The sequence below is a fragment of the Leopardus geoffroyi genome, chromosome C2 (assembly GCF_018350155.1).
Source record: "Leopardus geoffroyi isolate Oge1 chromosome C2, O.geoffroyi_Oge1_pat1.0, whole genome shotgun sequence".
Taxonomy (NCBI): domain Eukaryota; kingdom Metazoa; phylum Chordata; class Mammalia; order Carnivora; family Felidae; genus Leopardus; species Leopardus geoffroyi.
The window spans coordinates 1,354,477-1,374,732 of NC_059333.1; positions in this window are offsets into that span (position 1 = coordinate 1,354,477).

The following is a 20,256-nucleotide window of genomic DNA, read 5'->3' on the forward strand; positions in this document are numbered from 1 at the left end:
GGGCCCTCAAGAGCATGGAGATGGGGACGGAGAGGAGCCTGGGACGGGAGCGGCCTCGGACCCCTCACCCTCGGGCCTTCGTAGCTTCAGCCAGAAAGGCTCCGAGGACAAAGTCGGCTCCCTTTCAATTTCCGTGCGCTGCCACCTAGGACGAAAGCCTGACAGTATCCCTACGCGTGGGGATGGCCCTGAATTAGACTGTCCTGGTTGCACCTGCCCTTGTCTCTGCCTTTACCTTGTTCCTTGGTCCCGTCTTCAGTCCCATAACCCCACCCCCACCCCTCCCCACCCCCCGCCCTTCCCCCATCCCCCCTCAGTCTGCATCTCATCTCATCTAATTCTACCTTCGTCTCTTTCCTTAGTTCCCTTTGTATCTTGAGCTCTTCGTGTATCTTTATCAAGCTTTGAGCGGCCTCAGAAGTGTCCACACACCCTTTTGCACAGGCCGACCCTGCAAATGGTCTATGGCGGCCCCCCCAAGCCGCCCCCTGGGAAACTGAGTCCTACCACCATGACTTGCCCACAGTCGCCAGAAACCCCAAGGGGCAGAGTGCAGTCCATCCCCCGGTGTCCTGACTACCGCTTCCCCGCCTGCCACGTGGACTTTTGTGGCCACGTCCGTGGCCTGGAGGCAGCATAGGGCGGGGGCAGAGAATTAGGAGGTAGCTCTAGTGAAAGCCTTCGGCGAGAAAGAAATGAAAATGAGGCCGGAGTTCCTTGCAGGAGGAGTTGGCCGTGCGGCCGGCTGCCTGACGGAAAGTGTCCCTGCCCTGGCCGCACCGGTCCCCCCCGCCCGCAGCACATGACTCCCAGAAGGCAGGGTTTCCCGGGCCCAGCTGAAAGGAGCCCTTGGAAAATGACGGGCACTTTTTTCCCTCCTTTTCGAGTCGTGTGTGTTTTAGAACATAAGTTTTCTTTTGTCTTTACTGAGAAAGCACATTTTGTTATGGGAGTAGGAAACCAGAAAGCTCATTCAACCAAGAGCTGTGGGCAGATCGACGACACCCAGGCCCGTCCTGGGACAACAGGACAGAACCCCGTCTCCCCGCACCCACCTCCCCAGGTGTGCATGTGCCCGAACCTCCGTTTATCTGAAGCTACCAGGACTCCCAGGCCAACCGCCCCGAGAGGAGGGTAGGGCCTCTGAGCACACGTTCTTCGTCGTTCAGCGTTTCTGGGCTTTCTAATGCCCGCACGGCTCCTCACGTGTCTGTCGGCACTGCTGGGAATTGAGTTAGAGAAATCAGACACCCCGGCTTGGGTGATAGAGCTTTCTGACCCCTGTCTGGTCTTTTGGTTTGAATTCCTCCGAAAAACTTTGCCTCTTAGGCATGAAAATAGCTTCTTTGACTCTTGGAATTTCCATCACGTGCTGGGTATAGACTTCACCTCACTGACCCTCCTGGGAACTCTGGGAGGGACTATCCACCCTCACAGATGGAGCAGTGGGGAGCGGGAGGGCTGACAGCCCCCTCCAGGCAAAGTAGCCTTGGGCTGCTCGGCCTCTGCTCCCCTTGCGGTGTTGGACCCTTCTCCTGCCGGGATCCTCTCCGGATTGCTCTTGACAAATTCCTTCCTTCCTGAAGCCAAGAGCCGGCTTGGCCATCGCGCTCGGGCCTGGCGTCACCGTGGAAAGCGGGAGCTGAAACCCACTGGTGCCGGCCCACCTGCAGGGAAGGGGCCCTGGCGTGTTTGACGAGGTGCCTACTGTGCAGCCAGGGCCGCGGACCCTGCACCGGAGGGAGGGGCCCCGAAGACCGCGCAGGCCGAGGTGAGGTCGTCTCCCCAGGATGGAGTGATCCACGCCCCAGAGAGGCTCACCTCGGAGGTGGTGCTAAAACCTCGTTCTGTCGCACAGAGCCCCTGACTGATCCTGAGTGTGCGTCTTCACCACTTCTTGCTAAGGGTGGAAACCCACTGTGTGTTGCACGCTGGGTCTCCAGGCTCTTCTGGGACTGTTCGTGACTCATCGAGATCACGGGGAGTCTCCAGATCTGGACCAAGCCACACAGGACCACAGTGACACGCGGGGGCAGGCTGCGTGGGGGGATGGGTCAGCCTTGCTCCCAGTTAACCCGGAACGGATGGGGTTGGCCCCGACAGGGTTTTGAAGCAACCCCTGTGTCGGTGGACTTACGGATTATCTCTGATTTTGGGGTAAGGCTGTGAGTCCTTCCTTCCCCCTGATCTCCCGCCATTGTGGGGACTAGGGGTCAGTGACAGGTGGAAGGCTGGAGCGTCTCCCGGCTCCATACGTGGGAGAGTGTCTGGTGTATGAGGCACGTTGGCTTCTGTGGCCAGGTTCACATGCTGGACCAGTTCATGAGCCACATCAGACTGCTGAGCATTTGGTCATCGCTCATGGAGAGCCCCAGTGGCCCCTCCTGTGGCCACTGGAGCCGTGGCTCCCAGGCCTGGCGTCCCGCACACCCACAGCCTCCAGAGCCTGGCTTTCAGAGCCCCGGGGACCCCTGTTCCCGCCTACACGGTGGCGGCTGGGGCAGCTGGCTTTGCAAAGGGGAGCGTACTCCCCCATGAGGTTGAACTTGACACGGAGGACGGGGGATGGGGCGGGTGGTGCGGGCGGCATGTCCCCATGGTGGAAGCAGGTCCCCACACACCAGGCAGGGTTTCTGTGCAGTGAGTCCGAAGTGTCCCGTGTGACGGACCCTGGGCCACCAGACACCGCATTGTCTTTGCTTTCTTGAGTTGTGCCCCAACCTCACCCAGCCCGCTTCCTGTCTCCGCATCTTCCTGCCACCGACGTGCCTGTGGAGCCTCTGTTCTGTTCCAGGGACGGGCCAAGGAGGCAGGGGTGGGCACAGCGGAGGGAAGGGGGCCTGACTGACGTGTCTGATGGAGGGAGAGGAGGGGGAGGCGAGGGGCAGCAGGAACTCGGGGGTCTGCGGCCGGGGGACCCTGAGCAGTTGTGAACACGCAGAGAGGACCGGCGCATCTGGCCGCCGTCACTCTGTCCCGGTGCCTGTCAACCATATTCCTCAGCATCCCAGGGTCTGTGCTTGGGAAGAAATGAGTCCCAACAGGGCGAGGGTACAAGGAGGACAGCGTCCGGGTATAGGCAGGTGGCGGTATATAAACAATGACCGATGATGACAGGAAGGCAGACGGATGACAGGTCCAGGGAGAGATTAGGCTGAGGTTGAGTCTGGGGTCTGTGGGGCACCATGACCCCGAAGCAGAAATGGAGAAGGCACAGAGGGGAATGGGGAGTGCATGGAGGAGCCGCCCGTGGTGGGAAACCGGGGAGGTGGGAGTCCGGGCCGGTGGTTTGGAGCGAGGTCGCCCCCTCGGGGGCTCTGCGCTCGCCAAGGTGTACTCGTGCCTTGCTTAGCCTCGGGTGCCCACATCTGCTCACCTCACCCCCTCATGGGGCGTTGGGCGTGAGGGGAGGGACGTGTCCACGACTGTATGGTCAGGACACAGCAGACCCGGGGCTCAAGGTCAGAGGCAAGGCTCGGTGTGGGTCTATTGGGTCCAAGGGGCTGGTTGGCGCTCCGAATGTGGGACCAAAGCTGTGGGGCCGGGCGTCCCGGTTCGGGAGCTGAGTTGAGGCCTTCAGGCCACGGAACGGGGGCTACTCGTGACTCACAGGATGGAGTCGGCACGGCGTTCACGGCACGGGCGTTTCCCCACTCGCAGAAGTCCTGGGAACTGGGTCCTGACACCCTCACTGAGCATGCGAATGCAGGGTCCCGTCAGCTGAGTGGCAGGGGTTCCCCGGCCGGGGCCGCCCCAGAGCAGGTGCGGGCGGTGGGCTCACGCACGCCGGGCCAGGCAGGTGGGGCCGGAGGGTCTGGGGGAAGCTGGCGGGTCGGCCCTCCGTGCGGGCTGGCTTTGTGGGCGCTGGGTCCCAACCGCTGTCCGACTGCCACGCCCAGAGTGCTGAGGGCCAGCAGCCCCTGTCTGCTGTCCCGGTGAAAGCCGTGGGGACCCTGGACCGCAGGACCCCACGACCCCTCGACCCCCGGGAACTGGCTTGGGATTCTCTGGGTGGTTCATCACATTTTCAGCGAGTGTCCGGCTTTGGGGTTGACGCATCTGTTTGCTGGTGAGGATTATTCTTTCCCTGGGTCTCTACGAGGCACAGGAGGGGCTGGGCTTGCTGATGTCCCGAGCAGAGTGCATGCTGGGGCGGGCGGGGCGGGGGGGGCTTGCCTTCAAAGTCACCTTCCTGGAATATTTCCTGGAATGCAGCTTCTATTTTGTAACAAAGCAAATGTTTTAATGTTTATTTTCCCTCAACAAGTAAATGTCAGGGAAAGACTACAATAATAAACCAAGTATTCGTGATTAACGGAGGCAGGAAGACGAGCCCCCCACCTTCTTCCTTCCCCAAATGTAGGTCCTGAGGTGGGATTTTCCAGGGAGGTCACAAATCTTAGGACATTTCCCCACTCCACCACCGGGCCCTCAGAACCCGGGGCCAGTCTCCCAGTTTTTACTTCTGAGTGTGAGTTCCTCCGACCCGGGGCGACCCTGGCCCAAAGCCCCCCATCTGCTGTTTCCCTCCTGGACGACAAGGGCCGGAAGCCCACTAGCTCCAAGGAAGGGCCCCACACCCCGCAGGCCTGATGTCACCTCCGTGTCTTGACAAGTATGAGCCCGGCTTGTTGAGCCCCAACCCCTGGGGCTCTTCCCAGTGGCCCTATGGGAGCAGGGGGTCCAGGCCTATGGGCTCCATCCCATGGATGGGTCACCTCCCCTAAGGGCGAGTGACAGCCACACAGAGCGGCTGGTGTCCCACAGCTCCTCCATCTACACTACACCCACACACACAAGTGCACACGCGTGCACATGCCACACACACATCACACAAGTCCATGCTCACACACACACTCACACAAGTTCGTACTCACGCGTGCACATACAAGTGCACCCACACACAAGTGCACACTCATGCGCATACACTCACACAAGTTCGTGTTCATGCACGCTCGCACACAAGTGCACACGCGTGCATATGCCACACACACATCACACAAGTCCATGCTCGCACACACACTCACATAAGCACACACACTCACACAAGTGCACACACTCACACAAGTTCGTACTCACGCGGGCACACACAAGTGCACACACGCACAAGTGCACACACAACTGCACACACACATCACACACGTTCATGCTCACGCACAAACACGTGCACGCTCCTGTGCACACTCACACACACATACACACTCAATCCTCGCCTCCTGCTTTCCCAGCTCACTGCACCATTGTCAGGAGAATCTGGGCTTGGTGGGGAGTCAGGTCGTGTGGTGGGAAAGAAAACAGCCCCCAGACTCATCACCGTCCACATCCAAGGTGGGATCCACAGCAGCGAAAGCAGCTAACGGTTCCAGAGGGTGGTTCCATCCCTGGGAGCTGAGATGATGTAACAGAGATCGAAGGACACACGGCTGTCACCGTAACAAAGGCAGCCTGCGGGCACCCAACCGCGCACTCCCGGCAGCTGCAGCCAATTCCCTCCCCCCGGAAAGAAATGCAGCAAGAAATCACCTACCTCTGACCCTGCGAGCCGGCACCTTTGGCCTCCTGTGGTCAGATGTGGTCTCCCGGGCTGCCTGGGGGCTTCTGCTGTTAAGATGCGCCCGGAGGCCGCACCGGGCTGAGCTGTGAGCCGGGCTCCCCGTGCCCCTGGGGGGGGGGGGGCAGGAGTGGGCAGCAGAGCTCCCGGCGTGGGGGGTGCTGGCCCGTCTGGATGACACCCACTTCCAGCGACCCTTCTGCTGTGGGCTCCTGGCGGGAGGGAGTCCTTCCGGCTCCCTGTCCCTGGCTGGGGCTGGGGGGCCTTCCCGGAGACCAAGACCCTCCCGGGTGTCCTCAGATTTCTCCAAAGCCGCCCGGCCCTGCCTCCCTCCCCACCTAAGCCTGACTTTGACTTTGCGCACCCAGAACCTGGGCGCCCCCGTCCTGGGCCGGACTGCCGGCAGGAGGCGCGGCAGCCCGGAGCGCCGGGGCATGGGACGTGGGTGAGGGGGGCTGACAGACGCCCTCACCCCACGGGCGGTCAGGCCCGGGCTCCGGAGCACCTGGCTGTGGCCCACCCAGCCTCCTCGATTCTGCAGGCTTCTCCGGCTTCAGCCCCGGGGGCTCCAGGCACTCACTCCCCGCTGAGCCCACCGGCACCACCCCAGCCCCCCATCCATCAGCAGGGACCCCCTTGGGGAGGCATCCAGCCAAACCCAGCTCCAGGGCTCTGCTCCTGGACAGGCCCAGGACAGGTGGGGGTGATGAACACAGACCTGGGGGGAGTCCCTTCTCAGATCTTGCTGACTTTGCCCTTCGGGCCCGTGGACTCGTGGCCCGCGAGGGGGCAGAAATCCGCACATTACCGTCTGCATCTGGGTTTGATAAAGGGCAGCGGAAGTGGGGGTGAGGGGGGCAGTACCCCTGGACTTGGATGCAGCGGGTGCCCCTTCTCGACGGGCCGGCTCGGGCGTGGCCCACGCAGAGCTCTGGGGCCGGGCCCCCATCTGCGAAGCACCTGGAAGAATGTAGCGGCTGAGGGAGCAGCCCTGGGTGGGACTGCCGTGTCCAGGCCCCGCTCCAAACAGGCGTGTGCCGTGGGCAAGTGACCTAACTTCTCCGTACGATGGGGGCATTTAGTAACGCCTGCTTTGCTGGGGGCCGCGGGGGACGAAGAGACCACAGCCGCCCCTGCACCCGGCCAGTTGTCATTGGTGGGTTCCCGGGCACCCCTGGGTCTGTGGTGGGCAGCGGGGGACCGAGAGCCAGGCGGATGGATTGGAGCGATGGCTCCCACTCTCCGGCCCTGGATGCCCACCTCTGCTGTGTGACGCGGGGTCCCCTCGCTGAGGCTGGCTGGGCCCTGCGACTCTCTGGCCAGTAGGGTGTCAACGAACGTTGCGTCGGCAGAGGCTGGACGTGTCTGTCTGGTGCCCCTGCCCCCACCGTTAGATCCTGCCCGGGGCCAGTCTGATGGAGGAGGGGGAGGCTGTGCGGCAGGCCGAGTCCCCAGCCAGCTGACCGCCGCGTGTCAGTGAGTGGACGGGATCAGGGCAAATTCGAAGAAAGGACACCCACGCACATCAGGGCCCGACTGAAAACCGAAGATGAAGAGAAAATCTTAAAAGCGGGAGACGCTTCCTCCTTTCAAAGAAAAGCAACACTTTCAGCCAACTGTCCTAAGGACACGATGCAGGACAGAAGGCGATGGAACGGGTTCCTTGAAACGTCGAGGAAAAAGAAGGTCCAGCCGAGGCTCGTCAAAGGTTGAACTTCTTTGCTTAACTTTTTCCTTTGAGGTGAATTTAGACGTTACTGTTAAAAAGAATACACGTCTGAGTGTCTCTTACGTTAGCAGGTTACATAACCGTGGCACCATGCTCCACGCCGACTCACTACCACTGACGCATATAAGAAATAAGCCAGAGTCAGATCCCCCTGGCGTTTCATTCGCGTCCTTTCCCTGTCCCAGGGTCACACATGGTGTCCTTGTCGGGCCTTCTCAGTCTCCACAGCGTGGGACAGTGTCTCTGTCTCCCTGTCCTTCACGACCTTGACGTTCGAAGGATACCGGCCAGGTGTTTTGTGGAATGAGCCTCAGGTGGGGTTTGCCTGGCGTTTCCTCGTGATTTCGGTGGGGTTTGGGGCTTTGGGAACACGTTCTTACCAACACGTCGTGTCCGGGGGACGGGTTGTCAGCATGACTGACGATGGTGATGTTCGCCTTGGTCCCCCGGGTGAGGTGGCACTGAGTGCTTTGCCCAGCACGAAGGCACTGGTTCCCTCTGCACGCGTCTGTGCGAAGCGAGCCGCGGGGCCCTTCCCCCGTGGCGGAGGCCACGTGATCTCTGTCCGGGAGGCTCTCACTCAAGCCAACAAGTACCCTGTTGGCCCCCTGATTTCAGCATTTATCGGTGGGTCTTAGCTCCGGCAATCCTACAGCAGGGTCATGATGGTGAGTTTTCTACTCCCTTCATTCCTTCTACATTTGTTCGTTAGCATTTACTTTAGGGAATGGTTGCCTCTCTCGCTCATTTATTCATATTTGCAATCATTATTTCAATCCAGATGGACTCATGGGTATTTATTTCATTCTTTGGGCCCTGAGCCAATAATACTGTTATTATTTACAAGTATCTTGCACCCAGCAAAAACATCCTGCAAAAACAGAGGCAAAATTAAGGTATTTCCAGTCAGCCGAACACAGAATTTGTCCCCAACAAACCGGCAGTCAGGCTTACTCCCAAGGAAGCCGCTCGGAAGAGGGACGGAAGCCACGCAGCACAGGAGCGGAGGAGGGGCTGGCCGCGCAGGGCGGTGAGCAGACACGGGAGCACCGACCAAAGACGGGGAGGAAGAATGTCTGGCCATTTGTTCGTTAGCATTTACTTTAGGGAATGGTTGCCTCTCTCGCTCATTTATTCATATTTGCAATCATTATTTCAATCCAGATGGACTCATGGGTATTTATTTCATTCTTTGGGCCCTGAGCCAATAATACTGTTATTATTTACAAGTATCTTGCACCCAGCAAAAACATCCTGCAAAAACAGAGGCAAAATTAAGGTATTTCCAGTCAGCCGAACACAGAATTTGTCCCCAACAAACCGGCAGTCAGGCTTACTCCCAAGGAAGCCGCTCGGAAGAGGGACGGAAGCCACGCAGCACAGGAGCGGAGGAGGGGCTGGCCGCGCAGGGCGGTGAGCAGACACGGGAGCACCGACCAAAGACGGGGAGGAAGAATGTCTGGCCGGTTTAAAATGTGTGTGGGATTCACCTCCACGGCCCTGGTAGCAGAAAAGGAGGGCAAGGAGTTAGTTTTCCGCTGCTGCAGAAGAAATCACCACAAGCCCAGGGGCTTGAAGCAAAAGGAATCTGCCATTTCAGCCTTCCCGGGGCCGAGGCCTGGGGCTCGCCCGGGTCCTCCGCGTGGCCTCTCACACGGCCGGAGTCAAGGCCCCGCCAGCCTGGGCTCCTGTCTGCAGGCCCTGGGGCAGAGTCCGCGTCCGAGCTCGTGTCCGTCCCGGCAGAGCTCCGGGCCTCGTCCTCGTAGGACTGACATCCCCGTCGCCTCCTGCTCCGGAAGCCCGCCAGGCTCCCCGTCCCGGTCCCCTCCACCTCCAGCCGGCTACGCACGTCCAGTCCTCCCGCCCTGAACATCTTGGCGGAAGCTCGAGAAGCCCTCTGTTCTCAGGAGCTCATGTGCTTCGACTGAAGCCACCTGGGTAATCCAGGATAATCTCTGTATTTTAATGTCCGTAACCTCATTACGTCCGCAACGTCTCCTTCCTGCGTAACAGGACATATTTGTGGGTCCTAGGGATTAGGGCATAGACGTCTTTGGGGGGGTGTCGTTCCCTCTGCCTCCGGGAATAAGCGCAATTCAAGAGTTCAAAGGTCCTGACGTCGTCTGGGAATGGATGAAGTGTTAGCTACTCTGGAAAGGAGCCACTAAGAACGCAGCACAAAATGTATAGCAGGCAAGCTCGCAGAGGAGAATATGGACGAACCGAGAAGGTGGTCAATACAGTTAAAAAGAGGACAGTCGAGGAGGAGAGAAGGGCCACTGAACAGGCGGGAATACGGCCAAGTGGGGTGTAGGATGGGGGCTGTGACCCCAGCTGTGTTAGAGATTACGTTGATGCAAATAAACAAAACACTCTCAAAGATTGCCAGGCTGGGTTCAAAGAGCGAAAAATCTAACAATATTCTGCTCCAAGGGGTTGCATCTGAAAAAAATGCGGGAAGCATGTAAGAAAAGGGACGTGAGGGGGCACCTGGGTGGCTCAGTCGGTTAAGCGTCCCACTTGGGCTCAGGTCACGATCTCACGGTTTGTGAGTTCGAGCCCCGTGTCGGGCTCCGGAGACTGGAGCCTGCTTCGGATTCTGTGTCTCCCTCTCTCTGTCCCTCCTCCACTCACACTCTGTCTCTCTATCTCGAAATAAATAAAAACATTAAAAAAAAGGAAAAAAAAAGAAAAGGCACGTGAGCATACACGGTTCACACCGGTGGAGAGAGCGCTGGTGGGCCACGTGGAGGTGCGGGTGGGTCCACAGCGCCGCAGGGGACAGTGGGGGGGGCGGGTCTCCGCAGCAGGGGGTGCCCAGCGGTGGGACGCCTATGGAGGGCAAGAGAACCTTGATCCCCACCACCCCCCCCACATGGCACTGAAACATCAACTACGGGTGCTCAGAGGTGAGAAGTGGGATTTCAGAATGTGGCCTCGGGAAACGTGCAATCGCTCACGTGGACAGACTCACTACGAGGCCTGCACGGAAAGCGTGAACTTGCAGAGCGAGGGGTGGGTCACCGGAGAGAAGGGGTCACAGCACCAGGGACGGACGTGGATTAAGAACGTACAAGGAGCTCTCAGGAATCAAGAGGGATCAAGTCCACAGCCCACGAGAGACACGCCCACGGACTTCGTGCCTTCACAGCAGAGGGGCCAGAAAACGCTCGGAACAGCACCCGACCTCGTTGGTCGTCAGGGACACGCAAAGTAAGTATGACACGCCTTCCTACGGGGACGCCTAAGCCCCGAGAGAGTGACGGGTGCCGGTGTCGGCAAGGACGCGGAGCCGCCGGGGCGGTGGGCCGGTCGATGGCTTCAGCGCTCTGGCAGACGTCATCACTGCTTGAAAAGTTCAAGCTCGTGCCCTGTGGCGGCGTCTCCACTGCGTGGGAGGCGCCCTGCGCACGAGGTGACCCGGCAGCGCGGCCCAGCCCGAACTGGCCGTGGAAGGGCAGCTGGGGCACATCCCCGCCACGGGCGCCACGCAGCGCACGGCAAACCACCGCCGTACCACAGCGTGGCGCGAGTCACGGAGCGGTTGAGGGGCGGCAGCCCGAGAGACGACGACATGAGCCGCGGGGGCCCCTCTCGGGTGGCGCGGGGAGGGAGCGCCCCTCACTCGGCACCAGATCCCGGCTCGCGGCCTCCGCTGAGCCCCACCCTGGCCGCCACTGGGCTTTGGGAGCCCCGCCAGCTTCTTCTCGAGGGACCGGGAGGTCCTGGGGGCGGAGGCGGCCGAGGCCAGTTCGCACGGTGCCCGGCAGGACTCGGTGGGCGAGGGAGCTCGGTGGACGTGAGGCGTCACGGCCGGGGTGACTCAGGGCTGGTGAGTAACTCTCGGGGATTGTGCTGAATCATAGATCCTTTGGGCTCCGATGGCTCCTTGACTCTGTGCTCTGAACAGATGGCGGTGTCTTGGCCTCCGCGAGCTAACAGTGGGGATTCGGGGATGGCGTCCAGGAGGAAGTGGCCGCGGTATGACTCACGCGGGCCATGTGAACTCTGATGGGGTAAACAGACCCCAACAACTTCTGCTCATTTAGAAGCAGAGGAAGCAGGAGCTGAGGCATGAACAATGAGGTGGAGGCCGGCCAAAGTCCCAGCGGCCCGGTTCCAGCTCTCCCCCATTACTCGGGGCCCCGAGACGCGGCCCCGTCCCTGGAGCATCTTAGCGACGCGGGCCGACACACAAAATCAGCCCGTCAGCGCGTCCTCTAACGATCAATTAGATGCGCCCCGACCGCCGTTCCCAGGGCACAGGAGCCGGGCCCCGAGAGGCCAGGGCGGAGAAGGCTTGGGGCAGAGGGGAGGTGGCCGGCGCCAGGAAGGCCCGCGGCCAAGCGGGGAGGCCGAGGGGCCGGTGTGGGGCGCGGAGGGTGCTGGGTGGCCGGGGTCTGGTCCGGGGCCGCCTGGGGGAAGGGTGTCTGGGGATCGAGAGGAGGACCCTGGCCCCTGTCATGCTCTTCAAGAGGCGCGGCGAGGGGGGATTTGCTCTGACAGCCAAGCCTCGCTCCCCAGGGGCCTGCTGGCAGGGACCGGGCCACCTGCGCCCACGAGAGACGCAGGACGGTGAGCGAGTGCCTCCCTCTCGGAGAGCACGCAGGGGTGCTCATTCCACGGAACGTGCGAGGACACGGCCGGGCTCCCCGGAGCTGCATTCCCCATGGTTCTGTCACGGCTGGTCACCTTTCCTCGCCGTGCTCTCTGAAGAGCAGCACCGAGGATACTGGGAAGCATTTTCCAGTATGTTCCTACTCCTGCGTTTGCTGCCTGCAGCCCCCTTCCCGTGGAAGCAGCGGCCCCCGTGCTCTCCGGCCCTGGCCTGCCCAGCATTCCCTTCTCCGCGAAGCCTGTCCCAGGCCGGCGGAGGCGGCCAGGTCTCCGTGGGCCGGTATCCACGCCAGGAGGAGGGGCCTGTGGGGCTTCTGGGGCTCTGGGCCCCGAGTCCTGGTGGAGACGGGACTCAGCATTTGCACCAGACCCCCGGGGGGGGAGACACAAGGGCCGTGGGCAGCCACCCGCCCCCCTCCGCCCCCAGACAAACCCTTCCCTGGCCGCAGAGATGCAGGGGGAGAGGGGGCTGAGAGCCAGCAAGGGGCCTGCCTCCCACCACCCCAGGTGGGGAGACCCCGGCCCTGCCCAGGACAGAGCGTTAACCTGAAGGACACCCAGCGCGGGTCAGAAGAGATGGCCCTGGAAGGCCCGTGGGGGAGCCCGAGGCAGGACCGGGTCTGTCGGATGCCAGCCCGGGGACACAGGAGCCGCCCCGGTGGGAACGGTCCACGTCCCGGGGCCCACGGGCGCAGCCTCCACGTGAGCTTCACCGGCGCGGCAGCGATAGGAAGATGAGAACGTTCCCACCACGTGCTGCCTCGTGGTCGAGCTCCGCTTGTGCCTTTGATCCCCAGCATCCGTGGCAGACACCCCAGGACCGGGTGGTGTGGTCTGTTTGCTCCCTCTTATCTTGAGGGGCTCAGGGAGAGTTTTCACGGGATCTCTAGAGTTCCGGAAGCATAGCGCCCTCCCTGGTCTGGCTCTCCCGGTGCTCGGGGCTCGTCTCCCACAGAAGAAGCTGGACTCCTGGGTGTTGCTGCCACTGGGGGGGACGCTTCCATCCGTGACCTGACCACAGAGGACCCCGCGGGTGGGGATTTCGAGGGGCAGGGACAGGCCACACACCGCCTGCTTTGCTCCTGGTGCCCGAAGGCCTGGCGTGGACTCAGAGGTGGGGAGGGTCCGTCTGTGGGGCGCACATCAGTCCTGCCACGTTGTCAGGGGCCTGGGAGAGTGGGCAGGGGAGATGGCGGGGCTTGGCCCCACGTGTGTGGGGCCTCCTCCCTGCTGATGACGGCAACCCCCTCAGGCCCACAGCTGCTTAGACGTCAACAGGGACCGCAGGGTGTTATCAGCTCGTTGAGAAAGGGAGGTCAAAAACTGACTCCCTCTACCCGCCCTCGCCCAGTCCTCGGCTATACTGGTCACCTGTGCCTGTCTGGGGAGGTCCCGGGGGGGGGTGGGGGAGGTGGGAGGCTGTGGGTCAGCTGCAGGCTAACCGGGCTCAGGGCAGTGATCCCGGCGGGACAGGGGGCCTGGGAACAGGGCATCGGGGGGTGCGTGGCCCAGCCTGGCGGGGGAGGGTGCAGTCCAGGCCCTTCTCACACTGGGTGCAAGGCTGGGGTCTAGACGGCCACCTCGTCCTGGCCTTGAAGACTGAGAGCCCGTCTGGCTCCCTGCCCACGTCCCAGTTCCGTGGGAACCCCAGGCCCACCCAACATCTGCAACGTCTCCAGGGGCTTCTGTCCTCTCTACCCATTCCGGCTGAGGGCGGCCACGGTGCCCTCCGTCCACGGCCGGGTCCTCCGGGCCAGCTCCCCAGACACCCGGTCCAGGGGGCGCCCTGGCCAGCCACTCATCCCAGACCCACACGTGTGCGTGCGAGCGTGGCAAGCCACTGCGGTTGGCTCCCAAGGTCAGGCTGCGGAGTGGTCCTTCTGCCACCAAAGATCCCCGTCTCCGCCTTCTGCCCCATGACCCCCCCACAACCAAAGGCCTCAGGAAGTGAGGGGGGCCCCTGGGGAGGGAGGGTCTGGGGCCTGTCCCGGATGGGCAGGGGGGCTGGCTGGGCCTGGAGCACTGCACCCCGCCGTGCAGACAGCTAGTCTAAACTGCTAACCCACCAGCATGGGAAAAGGGCCCCGGGACAAAAAAAAGACACGTGTCTGCCCTCGATGACAGTAAGGCACAGGGTAGAGTCCCAGGCTCTGGGGTCCCGCAGTCGGCCGCCTGAGCCTGGTGTGTGAGCCCAGCAGGCTGGGGCGGGGCAGGGTGGGGTCCGGCCTGGCAGGGTGTGTGCCTGGGTGGCTGAGGGGGAAGACCCGTAGCCGCCCCCTGGACCTTGGCACCCACGGCCCTCTGTGTGGCCTCCCACCCGCTGCGCCGTCCCTGACCGCCAGGACCGAACGCAGCCCACACAGTGACCAGAAGGTGGTCCCTTGGTGGACGGATGGGTGCCTGGCCGAGGCAGACACACCCAGCGGGGGAGGGGCTTTTGACAAAAGGCCGTTTACAAGGACTAGTGTAGTAGCCAGGGTTGGCAGGCGGGAGCTGCCCAGCCCAGGCTTGAGGGGCAAGGGAGTGAGAGGCCACCTGGCCCCGGGGCTGCCTCGATCGTCTCTCCTCCCACGGTGTCTCCCACCAGGGCTCTACTGGGAAATGGAATTAAGAACCAATGTCTTCCCCGATCAGAACACTTCTCCAGAAAGGAGAAGAGAAGGAACACGATTCTATCGCTGAACGAGCATTGAGCCAGAGGGGGATCCACACCGCGGGCAATCTGCTAACATAGCACAAGCTCAGACCGAGCCCTGGCTCTTGTCGATAGGGAGGTTTTGCAACTGAGAGTCAGGCGATGTGTTAGCCCTTCCCCTCCCAGGAAACAGGAGAGGGGGTGCTATCTCCCTGCAGATTACAGTTCAAAGGGCTGGCTTCCAGGCCTTGAGGAACATTCCTGAGTCGGGAGGCTGGCCAGAGGCTGACGTAGCCATTAAAAAGATTTACACACGTCCGGACAGGGAACCCAGAAATTCTGAAAGAAGGGAGGGCTGGGGCTCTCTTCTTCCAGGAGGGAGCAAATCTGCATTTGCCTCAGAGCTCCCCCCCTGGCCAAGCCGGTGTGGCCCCGCCGGGTCCCGCGTGGCCCAGGGTGCGTTTGCTGACCGGGAAGGCCGGCGGGAGGAGCGGGGCCCCGGGCAGCAGGGGAGGCAGGGAGGTCGCAGGTGGGCACGGCTGGCCTCCGCAGGGACCCGAGCCCCCGAGGTGGCTGCCCGCCTCCCCAGCTGGGTGAGAAGGGTGGTGAGGGCTCCTCCCGGCGGCCCCACTGCCCTTCCGGCCACACTGTCTTTGGGAAGAAACGCCAAAGGGGCTTCTTTCGTGACACGCCAGTGTGAACACCCAACGAATCCCATCCCCCCAGCCGCGGCCCCGTGTGCGCGGGAGTTTTCATCAAACCACAGGAACGAAGGACACCGGCCAGCCGTGACTCGGGCCCGGAGGGGGACGAGCTGACGGAGAACGTGCAGCCCGACTGCAGGGCGTCCCAGAAGGGCTCACGCACTGCACGGCCCGGCTTTCTTCTATTACCTCCTGTGAAAGTTCACACTGAACTTCCAGACACACGGCACGATGTCCTTCGGGACGACGAAGCGGCCTCCAATATTCGAGAAGCGGATTCTGTGGGTCGAGACAAGCTTGCAGAATTTCTGCGGGCACAGCCAGCATTGTTAGCACAGCGGCTCGTGGGACACCCCGCTCCCTGGCCTGGGAGTCGGCCACAGTGATTTTTAAGGAAACGGAAACAAGTTTGGAGCGCTTCCTAGAGTTTAAAAGTAACACAGACCCTGTGTGGGTGCCTGGGAGCTAGAAGAGCGCCAGGAGGTGGTTGGCCTCTAAACACCCTGTAGGAGAGGGAGGAAAAAACCCTTTCATCTACCCTCTTAAGTTCCGTAACTGACACCTGCTAATTAAAATGAGAAAAGCCAGATTAACCGGAGAAAAGGTTTATTTTATATGCATGTGGGGGACCTCAGAGAAAAGAAGTGAAAACTCCAAAGTGGGGGTTAGGCCTGGGAGGGGGACTTATGCCATTTTAACAAAGGCTGATGCTTGTGGAGAAGAGACCAGAAAAGGGAGCCGGGGCTTTGTGTGTGGGGGGGGAGGGGGTGGGGGTGGGGGGAGGGGCGGTTGAGGAAAAGTGAGTGGGAAACGTATGGTAAATAGGATGTTTAGTGGCCCCCCCCCCCCGGGTGGCTCAGTTGGTTAAATGTCTGACTCTTGATTTCGACTCAAGTCATGATCTCACAGTTCGTGAGTTCGAGCCCCGTGTCTGACTCCACAGTCCTACTGCGGAGCCTGCTCGGGGCCTTCTCTCTTTCCCCTTCCCCCGCTTGCACACGCGCTCTCCCTCTCTCTCACAGTAAATAAATAAACCTAAAAACAATAAGATGTTTAGTAAGCTTCTTCACACAGACTCAAGTCGAAGGGTCCTCTCCTGAGGACACCTTTTTACAGAGGACATTTTCTTCACCAACGGGAAATGCATGCCCTACTTTTAGGCAGAAAGGAGGGGGCAGAGAGCGCCCCTGTGTTTGCGATTTCTTTATCGCCCTCGGCTCAAAATAACAAAGTGACGTCTTCTGGGGTGTCATATCCTGACCTCCTTCCATCTGAAATCGGACCAGTGTTTTTAAGGAAAAATACGTTCAAAGAAACTTTGAGGAACAAAAATCTGCTCCTTCCCTCAGCGAGCGTCTCCGCCCTTGGTGGCTGTCACCTGAGGACATTCTCACTCCGCAGCCCCTGCCCCTGGCCGCCCTGCAGGGCCGTGTCCTCTGGCCCCCAGCAGCAGGATGGACCCAGTGGGTGGCCATACCCGACAACCTGCGGACCCAGAGCTTCGTCCCGCGCCTCTCCCTCCTCACGTGGGGGAGCCCCCTCTGAGTCCATCAAAGCCTTGACCCCAGAGGGTGAGAGGTGAGGGTGCGTCCTGGGCCCCTGGAACCACCTCTGCCGCTGCAAGCACGCGGCTGAGAGAGCCGGCCCAGGAGCTGGAGGCCCCCGCAGCCTCCCAAGCAGCCCGGGAGGGTTCCTGGGGCACCCACGGTGGGAACAGCAGAGCCCCGTCCCCTCCCTCGCCACCTGCTGTGTCTGCTGCCGGGCAGGTGTGATGGTCTGCGGCCGCCTTCGGTGGGGGCCTGTTGGGGTCAGAGGTGTGGCCAGGGACAGAACGGGGTGTCCGGGGTGACGCCTGTGGGCCCTTATCCTCTGCGTCACGGCCTGCGCCCCGTGGAGGGACGTCCCCAGCCCTGGCGCACGGAGTGGTGGCCCAGCTCTGCCCTCTTTCACGGACGCCGACGGCTTCTCTGCTGTGGGATCAAGACGTGCCTCGTGTGACGTTTTCCCGTCGTACCTTCTCGGTTCCCCCCGAGGGCTTACTTCCCGTGTTTGTACGGGTTTCCCGCAGCCGCCATAGCGAGTGGGCACACACAGGCCACCAAACACGACACGGTTGCTACTGGACAGCGTGTCCAAGGTCAGCCTCCCTGCGCCAAGCAGGCGGTGCCCCCGCAGCCTCCAGACGGGCTCTGTCCCTGCCTTTGTCAGCTTCTGGAGGCTTGGCCGCCTCTGCTGCCCCACTGCGCCCACTGCCCTCCCACGACGACCCCGTGATCATATGAGGACAATCCCCCGTCTGCAGGGCTGACCTTCATCAGGTCCGCAAAGCCCTTTGCCCTGCGAGGTCCAGCCCCACAGGCTCCAGGGACCCGGTGGGGCGTCGGTAGGGACCGCCTTCCTGCTTGCCCCAGGTTCTAACAGAACCCCGTGGTACCGTGTGGGCACTTTCTGGGCGGGTCCACTCTGTCCCTCCCGGTGTCCGTTAGGCCCACAGCAGCCCCGACCTTCTCTCTGGCCTTGAGACGCTCACGCCTCCCCGAGGCTGGTGACAGTGTCCCGCTGCACCCCAGGCTCGAGGGGCAGTGGGGCGGAGCGCTCAGGGGCAGCCAACACCATGATGCCCCGGAACGCCGACTTCTCTGTGCGGCCCCACGGACGACGGGGCTCCACTCTGAGTGTTGGGGTGCTCGTGGGCCCGATAGGGCCTGCCCCCCCCTTGTTGTGCTTTCTGCTAAAATACTCCTTTCTATTCTCTAGGTTTTAGGCATAAATTTCACAATCACTTCAAGCTCATGGGATTGTCTTCCTGATAAAGGGAGTCCTGTGCCCCCGCTGTCCCTCTGCTGGGAAAGTTGGTGCCTGATCTTTGTGCCCTCGGGTCTCCTGGCCATGTCACCTCCCTGGAGGGCCATCCCAACCCCCATCAGAGGAGCCCCCATTTGCCCCCTTCCTAGCCTGAACCCAGCCGTCCCCATGTTCTCACACCCTTGTCGCCTGACCCCCGGGGTCTCCCAGGCTTCCCGCGATCCAGCGCCCGGTAGGTGCCGCATAAATGCAGGGGAGCGTGTGAGCGAGCGCTTAGTGACTGGTCCGGCACCCCTCCTCTGAGAGGCCAAGGTCTCCACTGCCTCAGAGCCTCTTGGAAAGCTAGTAACACGGCTCGGGAGGGTCGCGCACACTGGGAGCCTCCTCTTTCCCGCGCCGTGGTGATTGCCACCGTGAACAGTCTGCTTTGTCCCGCTGTTCCCTGGCTGGTGTGTGTGTTGGGGGGAGGGGGGCAGGTGGCCTGCAGGACCCCCCACGGGACTCCCCCGGGCAGAGAGGAGGGGGCAGACTAGGCTTTAGTCGGCTGAGGACGGGGCTCCAGGGAAGGCCAGGAGGGTCTGGGAAGGGGGGCGCTGGGCTCCACGAGCCTGACGGTCGCATGGCATTTGGGCAGCGGCCGAACGCAGAGGGGACGCGACTCTGAATACCGGACCCTTCCTGGGGTCCTGGGTCTGTCGGTGGCTGCCCACGCATGCCCTGCACTGACAGGGCTCCCTCGAGGGGCCGTGGAACCACACGGAGGCGTGGCCGGCTCCCCCGCTCAGCTGGAACCATGTATTTTGTGGTTTATAGTGAGTTCCCTCACACCAGTGCCGTTGTTTACGTGATGGATGGGACATTCGGAAACCACAGGACCCGGTGATCTTGGCTGCTCATTCCGTGTCCAACAGGAGACGAACGGGACCCTCTGCCCACCAGACCGAGGCTGCCCGAGGGCAGAGAGCTCGTCTGCAGGGCTCGCGACGCGCCCGTGCCCCGTGGGGTGCCTGCCACACGCACTCGACGTGCTCGGCGAGCGAGGGCTCTTCACTTCCTGCAGAGACAGAGGCGGGCTGGAGCCGCGAGGGCACAGCAGCGCTCATCAGGAAAGCATCAGCGAGAGTCAAGTGCAGAACTGGACATTCTTTCTCTGTGAAAGCACATCCGATTGGGAAAAGTGCAACCCGGGGAGCTAAGGTCAGCTTTGGAAACGTGCAGCCTCAGCATATCTGACAGCAAAACAGCTTCATAACTGAGTCGGGGCCTCGCTCAGTGTGGTTGTGAACATGCGGTCACTTCCCTTTGAAAGAAACGGTGACTTTCCCCCCCCGACTTAACTGTTCTTATTTTCTCCCCCGGGGTTTTATTTTGAAATAATAAGTAAACTTGAAGAAAATTAAAGCGGCAAGAACAGAGGGGGAACTTTCCATGTAGACCTTCGTCCTCTACATCTTGTCCCGTGGCCCTCACGCTGCCCCTCCCTGGAGAGTTTATAGAACCAGCGGGGAGTAGCTGGGAGACGTCACGCATCCCGTCTTCGTCAGAGCCCCCCTACGTCCCTTCCCGTGGAGCGTGCCATGCGGGGGCGCACGCGGGGTTTCATTTCCCCCGGGCACTTGCCCGTCTGTCCCTGTGTCCCCTTGGGGCCTCTCTCTGGCGCTGCGTTGGCGGAGCAGAGATGGGAGTCGGTGGGCAAAGTAGCTTAGCCCAGTGACGCCACCCGGAGGCGGGAGTGGGTTTGGGTGACAGACAACCCCTCAGGAGCGAGCGCTTTTCAGATTACACGCCTCCGATTTCCTCGTCTTGTCTTATTGCATTGGCCGTGCTTCCCAGACAACGTGGAACAGGAGTGGTCACAGCAGACGGCCCTGCTCGTTCCCAAACTTCACCACTAAATTTGACAGAATGGCAGGAGTTCCGTGGAAGTCTGCGGCAGCCGAGGCTCCGTTCCGTTCTTGGTCTGTGCGGCACCTTTATCATAAGTGGGTGCTGACTTCTCATTGGTGGACTTTTCTGCAGTATTCCTTTATTCTGCCAAGATGGTGGATCCCGTCAATTTCCGCGCATCGAGCTAATCTTGTGTTCTTGGGTTACACCGTGCTTGGGCCGCTGTGTGATTTATCCTTCTCATGTTTTGCTGCATTTGGTTTGCTAACATTTTCTTTGGCATTTAGTATCTATGTAGGACATCGATCTCTTAGTTTCTTTTCTCATA